At 38.0% G+C, this 9,555-nt stretch overlaps 1 long non-coding RNA gene across 2 annotated transcripts; it reads left to right on the forward strand.

The window, feature by feature from the left end:
* The first annotated feature begins 242 nt into the window (after nt 1-242).
* LOC141571872 (uncharacterized) lies at nt 243-9,270 on the forward strand. 2 transcript variants are annotated; one of them, XR_012496927.2, is made up of 4 exons: nt 243-358; nt 818-868; nt 6,501-6,552; nt 8,522-9,270. It is a non-coding gene; the product is annotated as an uncharacterized LOC141571872 (long non-coding RNA). The 2 variants fall into 2 exon arrangements; XR_012496926.2 differs by lacking the exons at nt 6,501-6,552; nt 8,522-9,270 and adding an exon at nt 1,760-2,490.
* The last annotated feature ends 285 nt before the right edge of the window (nt 9,271-9,555 follow it).

Here is a 9,555-nt window from a genome sequence, read left to right on the forward strand (position 1 = left end):
ATGCTCTAAAGGGAAACTTGGTAGAGAGTGACTGAGTAGTGAATAATGAGGCCAGGGAAGGCATCTCTAAGGAGATGACATTTGAGCTGTGACCTGAGTGAGAAGAAGCAGTGAGCCATGTAAGGAACATTCAAGCAGAGGGAACAGCAAGTGCAAAGGCCACAAGGCATGTTGGAGGAACAAAAAGCAGGCCGATGTGTCAGAAGTGTACTGAGCGGGGGCAGAAGGTACAAGAAGAGGTTAGAGAAGTAGGAAGAGGTCAGATCATGAGGGCCTCCTGGGCTGTGATCGGGGGACTCTGTTGAAGGGTTGTCAGCAGAGAAGTGGCATGGGACTGTTTACGTGGCTGCCGAGTGGGGTGAGTGGAAGCAGTCAGCGGGAGACTAGTTAGGAGCGGAGGCAGTGAAGATGGAATTTAGTTATATATTAGAAGTGGACCCGGCAGCACTTGCTGATAAATTGTAAGGGGAGGTGAGGGGGTGAGGGTGGGAAGCAGGACCCCAGAATCACTCTTGGGTTTTTGGGTTGAGGAACTGAATGGGTGCTGTGTCACAAGAGCTTGTGCTAACAGATCCTCAAATCACAAGCATTAATTCCAACAGCCCTTCCAATCTCTTTACATCACCTTGCTCACCTGGTAAACATCAATTGAGACAGCTTTGTTCTGCCATTCCACATATATTTATCAATTGCCCACTACATGTTACTTTTAAAGAAACATGGCTATTCGGTTAATTTTAGTACGGTGTTTTAAACAGCTTAAATTGGAGCCTACTTAATCGGTAATCTAAGCTGATGAAATGAATTCTTTTTTTAGCACGGGCAGGCTCTTTGCAACAAATGAAGATGCCTTAACTGCATTCTAGCTGTGAGTACATAGTTTTGGTTCTCAATTTATAACATTCTAGAAATTCATAGGAGATAGCCAGGGTTAGGTTTGGGAATATCTTGCCCTTGTCAAACTGCCTCGCTGCACAGCTCAGCTCTCTCAGTTGCAAATTTCATTTGCTAGAAAGTCACACATTCAAAGGAGTCTTCTGGTGTCTGTCATGGAGTCCATTCGTAGGGGATGTACTCCGTCTGATCAGCTCCTTAGAACCAACCAATTCCCCTCATTGTCATTTTTGTGGGCGCAGGTCTGAATATGCTCCACACAGTGTTTTTAAATATCCAGACCTGCAGCTGAGAGAACCACTTAATAAACCTCCAGTCATACGGAGTTTTATTAATGAACTGAGACCCTTTATAACTGAGGCAAAAGAGAAGTGAAGCCTGTTTAACTGACTTAGGACAAAAACAATGAGATCTTCACCGACTCCTGACCTTCATTGGCTCTAAAACTCAGAGATTTGGTTATTTTATTCCACCCATAAAACCCTGACTTATTCAAGTATATCAACATTTCTGCTCCCTTGGGATTATCATTTTAAGATTCTTCAGATAAACAGGTACAAAGTCATTCATTTAGCTTGGCTCACTTCCAAGTGGCAAAAGCCTCATCTTCACTTGGAAGGTTTTCAGCTGCCATTTGCAGACATTTCTGCTCATTTCCATGTGAGCAAAGGTGGAAGCCCAAGCTCACGCTCAAGTTCACTCCTGGCATGGGTCACTGGAATGATTGCAGCTACATTGGAAAGTCACCTGCTTTTCACTCACAAAGGCTCCCTCACACCCTAGACATCACCTTGCAACGCTCCCAAGATGATAGCTGTTATACCGCAGTAATAAGGTATCAGGGAAATGCTTTTTCCTGTTGTAGGGAATTCGACGAAGGCCCCAAGAAGAGGGGAAGTGGCATTATCACATCCAGCAGCTGGAGCCAGCCACCTCCCCACAGGTTTGATGGAGAAGCACCAATTCCAGAACCAGCAATTCTGTTCCTAACACACCCACCTCTACCCCCAGTCATTATGAGAAGATGACCAGGTGGGAAAAAGGAAGGTGGTCTCTTCTCCCCAAACTCTGGACAGGAAGGGTGTCTTGCCTCTCTTTTCCTTTTTAAAATGATCTCTCCCAGGCTGAACAAGGGAAAGGAGAACAGGGAGGAGAGGGGGCAGTAGAAGAATACCTATACACCACCTACCCACTGTCTGGCATAAATGTCCCTTGAATGAAGGGGAACAGGAAAGCTCACTGGAACTGACTGTCTTTCTGGTAAACCTCCCAGGAGAGAGCCCCCTGCTGGACAAGGGATTGCTGCTCCTTCAGCCTGGAATACTCCTTTCTGTGCAGCTCCTTCTTGTCATTCATTGCTCAATTCACATGTCATCTCCTTAGGCAGTCTTTGCCCTCTGGATCTCATGCCCCAGAACACAAATGTTCCCTCAACTGGGGGGAAAGTGGAGCATCAGAAAGTACACCTTAGGTGTCCTTCTTATTACCACAGAGGTAGTCCTGAATAGCCTCCATTTTGAGGTCTAGGAATCATAAATCGCAGAATATTGGGCTTCCTCTAGGATGTCTGGGAAGTAGGAGGGTGAAGAGTGACTAGGAAAAAGAAAGTACTTATCGATATTTCAATTAGATGGTTCAAAGAATTCAAATACTAAGGAAAGTGAAGAGGAATATTAGCCAATTCGTAGATAAGGACATCTCTATTCCCACAGCCAGTGGTTTCGTATATGGGAATGGGCAAGTGATATTTGCTGCTAAAGAATTTTTCTTTTTACCAAGAAACTGAAATCTCTTTTACCAGAATAAAATATTTCTTGAAGCTTGACATTTTGTTTAAATAAGTGAAACATTAGAATTTTTTGTCTGACTTTAACAACCTTTTGGAGTTAAAATTTGCACTTTGAAGGTAAGCTTTTTAAGCCCAATCTTCCAGGTAGCAATAGCCTTGTGCTACTGTAATTTTAATGTTTGGCGTTAAAGATCAGACAATTCTTACCGAAAAAGATCTTTTCCATAAACTTTTACATTTTTCAACCATATACATACAACTCTATGTACATATTGGTGTTTTTATAATCTCCGGTCACTGCCATCATGTTATTATTGCATTCCTCAAATGCTGGTCACATTCACTGCATGGTTTCTACAGACAATTTAAAACAGTTTGGATATCACTTAAATTGTTTTGAGATGGAGGCAGGAAGGCAAGCCATGCTCAGTATGTAAAAATCATGTGAGTGAGTGAGTGTGTATGTGTGTGTGTCAAAGAGTTTTATATATTATGTATTTACAGAAATAGATTCTATATGTATGACAATTAAGTTTGTGAACTCATCCTAGAAGAAGTGCTACATACCTCACTGCTGAATATCACTATGGTCACCTTCAAAGTACTCCCCTTGGGAAGCTATGCACTGATGCCAGCACCTGGTCCACCCTTCAAAGCAATTTTGGAACTCTTTTTCTGGAATGGCCATCAGAGCTGTCATTGCATTACCCTTGATGTCCTAAATGTCATCAAAATGTCTTTCTGTCAATATTTCTTTTATCTTTGGGTAAAGAAAGAAGTCACTGGGGGCCAGATCAGGTGAGTAGGGAGGGTGCTCCAATATAGTTATTTGTTTACTGGCTAAAAACTCCCTCACAGACAGTGCCATGTGAGCTGGTATATTGTCGTGATACAAGAGCCATGAATTGTTGGCAAAAACTTCAGGTCGTTTTCGTCTAACTTTTTCCTGCAGCCTTTTCAGCACTTCCAAATAGTAAACTTGGTTAACTGTTTGTCCAGTTGGTAGAAATACGTAATGAATAAGCCCTCTGATATCAAAAAAGTTTAGCAACATCATTTTGACTCTTGGTTTGGACTGACATAACTTTTTTGGTGGTGGAGAATTGGCTGACTTCCATTGTGCACTTTGACACTTTGTTTCAGGGTCATATTGGTATACCCATGTTTCATCACCATTGATAACATGGCCCAAAACACCATCTTGCCTCTCCAAAAGGTCTTGGCAAACTTGGACTCTCCTTTGCTTTTGTTCATCAGTGAGCTACTTCGGGACCATTTTTGTACACACCTTTCTCGTGCCAAGATTTTCAGTTAAGATTTTCCTAACTGTTTCTCTATCGATGTTTACTTGGTTTGCTATGCTCCTCACAGTCAACCGATGATTCTGACACACAATTTGACAAATTTTTGCAATGCTTTCATCAGTTTTGCTTGTTACTGGCCATCCTGACCTCTCTTCATCAGTGACGCTTTCTCTCCCCTCAGGAAAACGTTCAATCCATTTGTACACTGCTATTTTCTTCATGGCATTATCCCCATAAACTTGGACTAACATGTCCCTGATTTCACTTCCACTCTTGCCAAGTTTAACAAGAAATCTAATGTTTGTTCATTGCTCTCATTCAAGCTCAGACATTCTCACGACGGCACATAAAAACACACAACAACGATAATGAACGCCACTCAGCAAGACACCATCACATGTCGACACGAACACAGCTGTGAGACACTGATACACCAAGGTTATGAACCCTTACTGAGCTGTTTGTACAGTGCTACCAATGTAAGCACATGGGGACAAGTTCTTGAACTTAATTCTCAGACCTCATATGTGCAAATACAGATTTGAAAATAATGCATACCAACATGTTCAAATGTGAGCCTTTCAAATAGACTTTGTGTTACAAGCCAATATGATACAGAGGGTGTGAAAAAAGTGTATGCACATTTTAAGAAAGAAAAAACTGTATTAGAATTGTAATACTCAATATATACCTATAAAAAAGATGAATATAAGTCATATATATATATATATATATATATATATATATATATATATATATACACACTTATTGGAACTGAACATATATATATAGGCACCCCGGTATTTAGCTTATGTAATGCCTACTCTACAAGTAAGGCACATTTTAGTCTTTTTTAAAATTTATTAACATGTTTCCCCATATATTCTTTTATGTAGACTAAAAAGCAATCATCAGTGCATGAAGAGCAGGAATTAGTTGCATGAGCTACTTAGAAAAAATGTTTAGAGTTAGACTACTGACTAGACCTACTTACGTTTTTAAATAACTGGTCTTGGTTTGACTCTTCTTAATACACCTTAATTCAGAATGTAGGTTTTGTTTTGAATGTGACAGTCAGTCTGTTCGTTGGACTATTATTTTGATGCTGGCATTTAGATTTTATTTATAATTCAAGACAAGCCAAAGAAGATTTGGGTAGTACACTCATAACTAATTTTATTTAAAATATATTTAGAATCTACCAGATTCTTCAAAAGCATTCTTAAGCTCATTGCAGATGAATGGGGGAAATGCTGAATATCATACTTTTTGTTTGTGAGTTTCATGACAGCCGCGCAAGCATTTTTGTACAATGCAAACTACCAATTTGTCTGACGTTCCAATTGAAATTGAATTCTATGCAGCAATCACTATCAGTATGGTTAAATCCTATCCCACCTCATGCTTCCTTATCCTCTTTGCTCTGTTTTCTTTTTCTACATAGCACTGACCACCACCTGGTATATGGTTTGTATTTGTTTGCTACTTACTGTCTTTCTCTCCCCTGCATGCTCTCCAGGAAGAAATATTGTGGAAAGAAATAAAAGAACTTTGGTGTCAGACTGACTTGGACTGTAATTCAAGCCCCATATTCACCAGCCATGCAGTCCTGACCTAGTCTTGAGAAGCAATTTTTTTTTTTCCCTGTGAAAATGGGGAATATAACTCTTATCCTGCATGCTTATTGGAACTGAATGAAATGGTGAATGAGCAAGGGTCTACGGCAGTGCTGGGACTCTTTAGGTGTTCAATAATCTTAGCCGTTTTTCTCAGTGCTACCTGCATGATTTTCTAGACCAGTGGTCAGCAAACTATTTTAGTGAAGTGCCAAAGGGTAGGTATTTTAGTCTCTTCTGTATAAACTCTGTCACAACTACTCACTCATGCCAGTAAATCTCATTAGTTATGTAAATTTGGACCGTGTTTGTACAGGGGTGTTGCATTCCAAATCAAAGTACAACCCAATACTGGAGTTAGTTCAGTCACTGAGAAGGTCTCTAACTCTTTCAGTGTCTCCTATAAGTCTTATGTATAATACAAACGAAATTAAGCTGTTCCTTTATACCTTATTCTGCTCTTAACTTACAGGAAAATTTATGATGGCTATGAGATGGCATCAACTTTCCTCAACTCTGCCCATCTTTACAGTCTTAGGAATGAGTTGCTGATATATAATAGTTTTCTACTACTCACAGGGTGACTCCCCTATGTTGAAACATAGGGGAAAATCTACTCTAGGCTTATTTTAGCTATGAATTCAAACAGGTCAGAAAAATAATCAGAGGGGAAAAATGGCTGTCTACTGCTGTATAAAATTTATACACACTGTTACAAAGAAAACAGATATCATAAGGGTGTGTGACTTGGCTTTTCCCCTTTAAAGAGCCTGCACACATGGAATTCTGGTTGCACAATGCCTCCTCAATGCTCAGCTAAAAAGTAACCCTAGCTGATCTGAGGTCAACAGCAACGACCTGACCACAGCATTTCCTTCTTCTTTCTCGGTGACACAGTTCATCACGGCTAGTGAACAGCCCTGGAGATGTCACTGTGGCAAAGACACAGGTAACGTATTAAGTTTCATATAATGATAAGTAAGAAGGAGTGCAATCAATCTCTTACAGAAATTTTACTCAGTGCCAGTTAAACTCTGAAACAATCCTCCCAGGTTGGTTGTCCCCACTTCATATTTATAGATAAGAAGGCTCAGAGAGTTTAGACATCTGCCCAAATTCATTTCAATGGCAGTTAATCAAGCTGAACTTAAAATTCTGGACTTCTCAGCTCTGAATGGTCATCCTACTTACACCACATCAAGATGCCTCTTCCAAAGACTAGCAAAATAATTACATAGCAAAGCACCTTGGAACATACAACTCTTTTTACCTCTTTGTTTTCTAATTAACATTGTACTTACTTGATCACCAGCCCTCAAGAAAACAAACCATGTCTTTAATTCAATTGTACCTAATAAGTTCTGTTTAAATAAGTATTTCAGCTAAGTATTGTGGGATATACAGGATTTCCTGAACTAGAACAAACATCTATCTGCCCTGTACATTTTTTTCCTCAATGGTAAGTCCACCAAATTCCTGAGGAAATTGACATAAGTATACATTTAGAATAACATTCAGTTACATATTGAGGATTTTCAATGTCAATGAGTAAATACTGCCAGAGTTTTAATAGAATATTAAAAATTCTGCATTACATTTTCATCTATTCATTTTTATTATAGTATTAGCAGTTCTGGACAGCTGCAGTTTATGATTAGGAAAGATGGGCAGAGAGTGAGGATCGATGTAAATCCCAGTCGTGGCCGTACCTTGGAATCACCTGGGGAGTTTTAAACTCCATGATGCCTGGGCCTCATGCCTAAAGATTCTGATATAATTAGTTTGGGTTGAAGCCTTAGTATCAGGTATCAAGCTTCCCAGGTAATTCTAAAGAGTAGCCAAGGTTGAGAAGGAATAAAAAACAAACAAACCCCGTGGAATGTGCAACACCAAGCGTGAACCCTGATGTGAACTATGGCTTTTGGGTGATTACAACATGTCAAACTATGGATTTTGTTGATCCGCTGTAACAAACACACCATCCTTTTGGGGGGTGTTGGTGTGGGGAGACTGTACATGTGTGGGGCAGAAGATATATGGGAAATCTGTGTGCCTTCTTTTCAATTTTGCTGTGAACCTAAAACTGCTCCAAAAAACTATAGTCTTTAATAATAAAAAGCATATAAAATAAATAGACACATAAAAATTAGGAAAGAATAAAAGAATTTCTTCTGTAATTTGGTGATAAGTAAATAAATATGGAAATATCGTTAGGAAAATGTTTAGTTAAAATAAGATAATATATAATTTAGGCAGTTCTTTTAATTTTAAAGACTTTTGATACAATACATAAAACCCACTTTAAAAAAGGGGTATCTACTATGTGCCAGGATTTTTCCAAGTGCTTTACATTTGCTATTTCATGTAGCCAAAATCATAGTTAGAGGAAAATGTATAACTTTAGCTGTATATATTGGAAAACTGAAAATAAATGAATCCAGCATAAAGTTCAAGAAACTAAAAAATAACAAATAAAATCAAAGCAAAGATAATGAAGGAAGGGGAAAAAATGAAGATAAAGGCAGAAACCAACCAAATGGAAAATCTAAAGGGAATATGAAGAGCACTTTAAAATGTTGAAAAGAGAAACAAAATAGACAAACCCAATCCGGCAAACAATCAAAACAAAAAAGAAAAACTATGTAAGTAACATCAGGGATAAAAAAGAGTCTATAGCTATGGGAATAAAATAATAAGAGCATATTACAGTCAATTAACTTAAAAGGTACATAACTTTTAAGGTACAAGACAATTTTCTAGAACAACATAAATTAAGATTAGTTCAAAAATATTTAGAATACCTAACTAGAGAAAACTACTATTCAGCAGAGAAAACAACAAAGTAACTAATCACTTATCTCAAATAAGGACATCCTCTTTGAAATGAAGGATGTGTTCTATCCCTCTTTCCCTTCTAGGATGGAGATTTCCTAGAAGTACCACATCAAACTTCTACTGCCGTCCCATTGGCCACAACTTAGCCACCTGGACAAAGGTATTTGGAAAAGGTAATCTTTTAGCCAGAAAGGAAAAAGGAAGAGTGGAAAAAAAGAAAGATGAAGAGATAGCGGGAGGTGGCTAGAAATATCTACTTCAACCAGCAACAGTCAATTAGATAAAGTAATGAAAAATAAATATTGTAGTTTTTGTTTTTTAAGCCACAAAAATAATACCCCCAGAAGATGCATATCAGTGTATTAAAAAAAAAAAATCAAGAAATTTTATTGAAGGACAAAAATGACATAAATAAAGGTATTGGATGACTCAGAATTCAAAGATGTCAATACTTCCCAAATTAATCAATAAAATAAATATAATGCCAGTCAAATTTATATGGAAATTATTGTGAAACTTTTCAAAATTGTTAAAAATGTTCATACGGAAGGTCAAATGCACAAGTATGGAAGATAAAATTCACAAGAATAGAGTAAGAAACTTTAACAAAGAAGAATAGTGTGGGAGCATTCGTCATCCCAGATATCAAAACATACTCTTAAGCTGTTACAATTAAAACACTGTAGCATTTGGCTTAGGAATAGATGAATAGACCAAAGAACATTCTATTTATGAAAATCAATTTATGTTAATTTAATATTTGTTAATAAGGAAGCATTTCAAATACATGGGAAACTCTTGGCCTTTTCTGCAAATGAATTGGAACAACTGGAAAATACTCAAGCTGGACCTATATGTTGTCTTATTTAATTCCACAAGTTCACCAGTTACACATTACATAGAAGTGGGGCATTTAACTAAGGAATGACAGAGGCAGAGAGTTGGGGGCTACAGTGCATAGTTCTGTTTGCCGATCTATTCAATTATATAGTCTGTTGCTACCTTACACAAGGAAGTAAATTTTCAGACATATGATTTTTGTGTGATCCCCTGTACTAATGCTATGTATGTTATTCAAAATAGTTCAAGTTTTATTCATTGATTTTATACATATCAA

The sequence above is a fragment of the Rhinolophus sinicus genome, chromosome 2, assembly GCF_057876585.1.
Source record: "Rhinolophus sinicus isolate RSI-liver-muscle chromosome 2, RSI-T2T, whole genome shotgun sequence".
NCBI classification, from domain to species: Eukaryota; Metazoa; Chordata; class Mammalia; order Chiroptera; family Rhinolophidae; genus Rhinolophus; species Rhinolophus sinicus.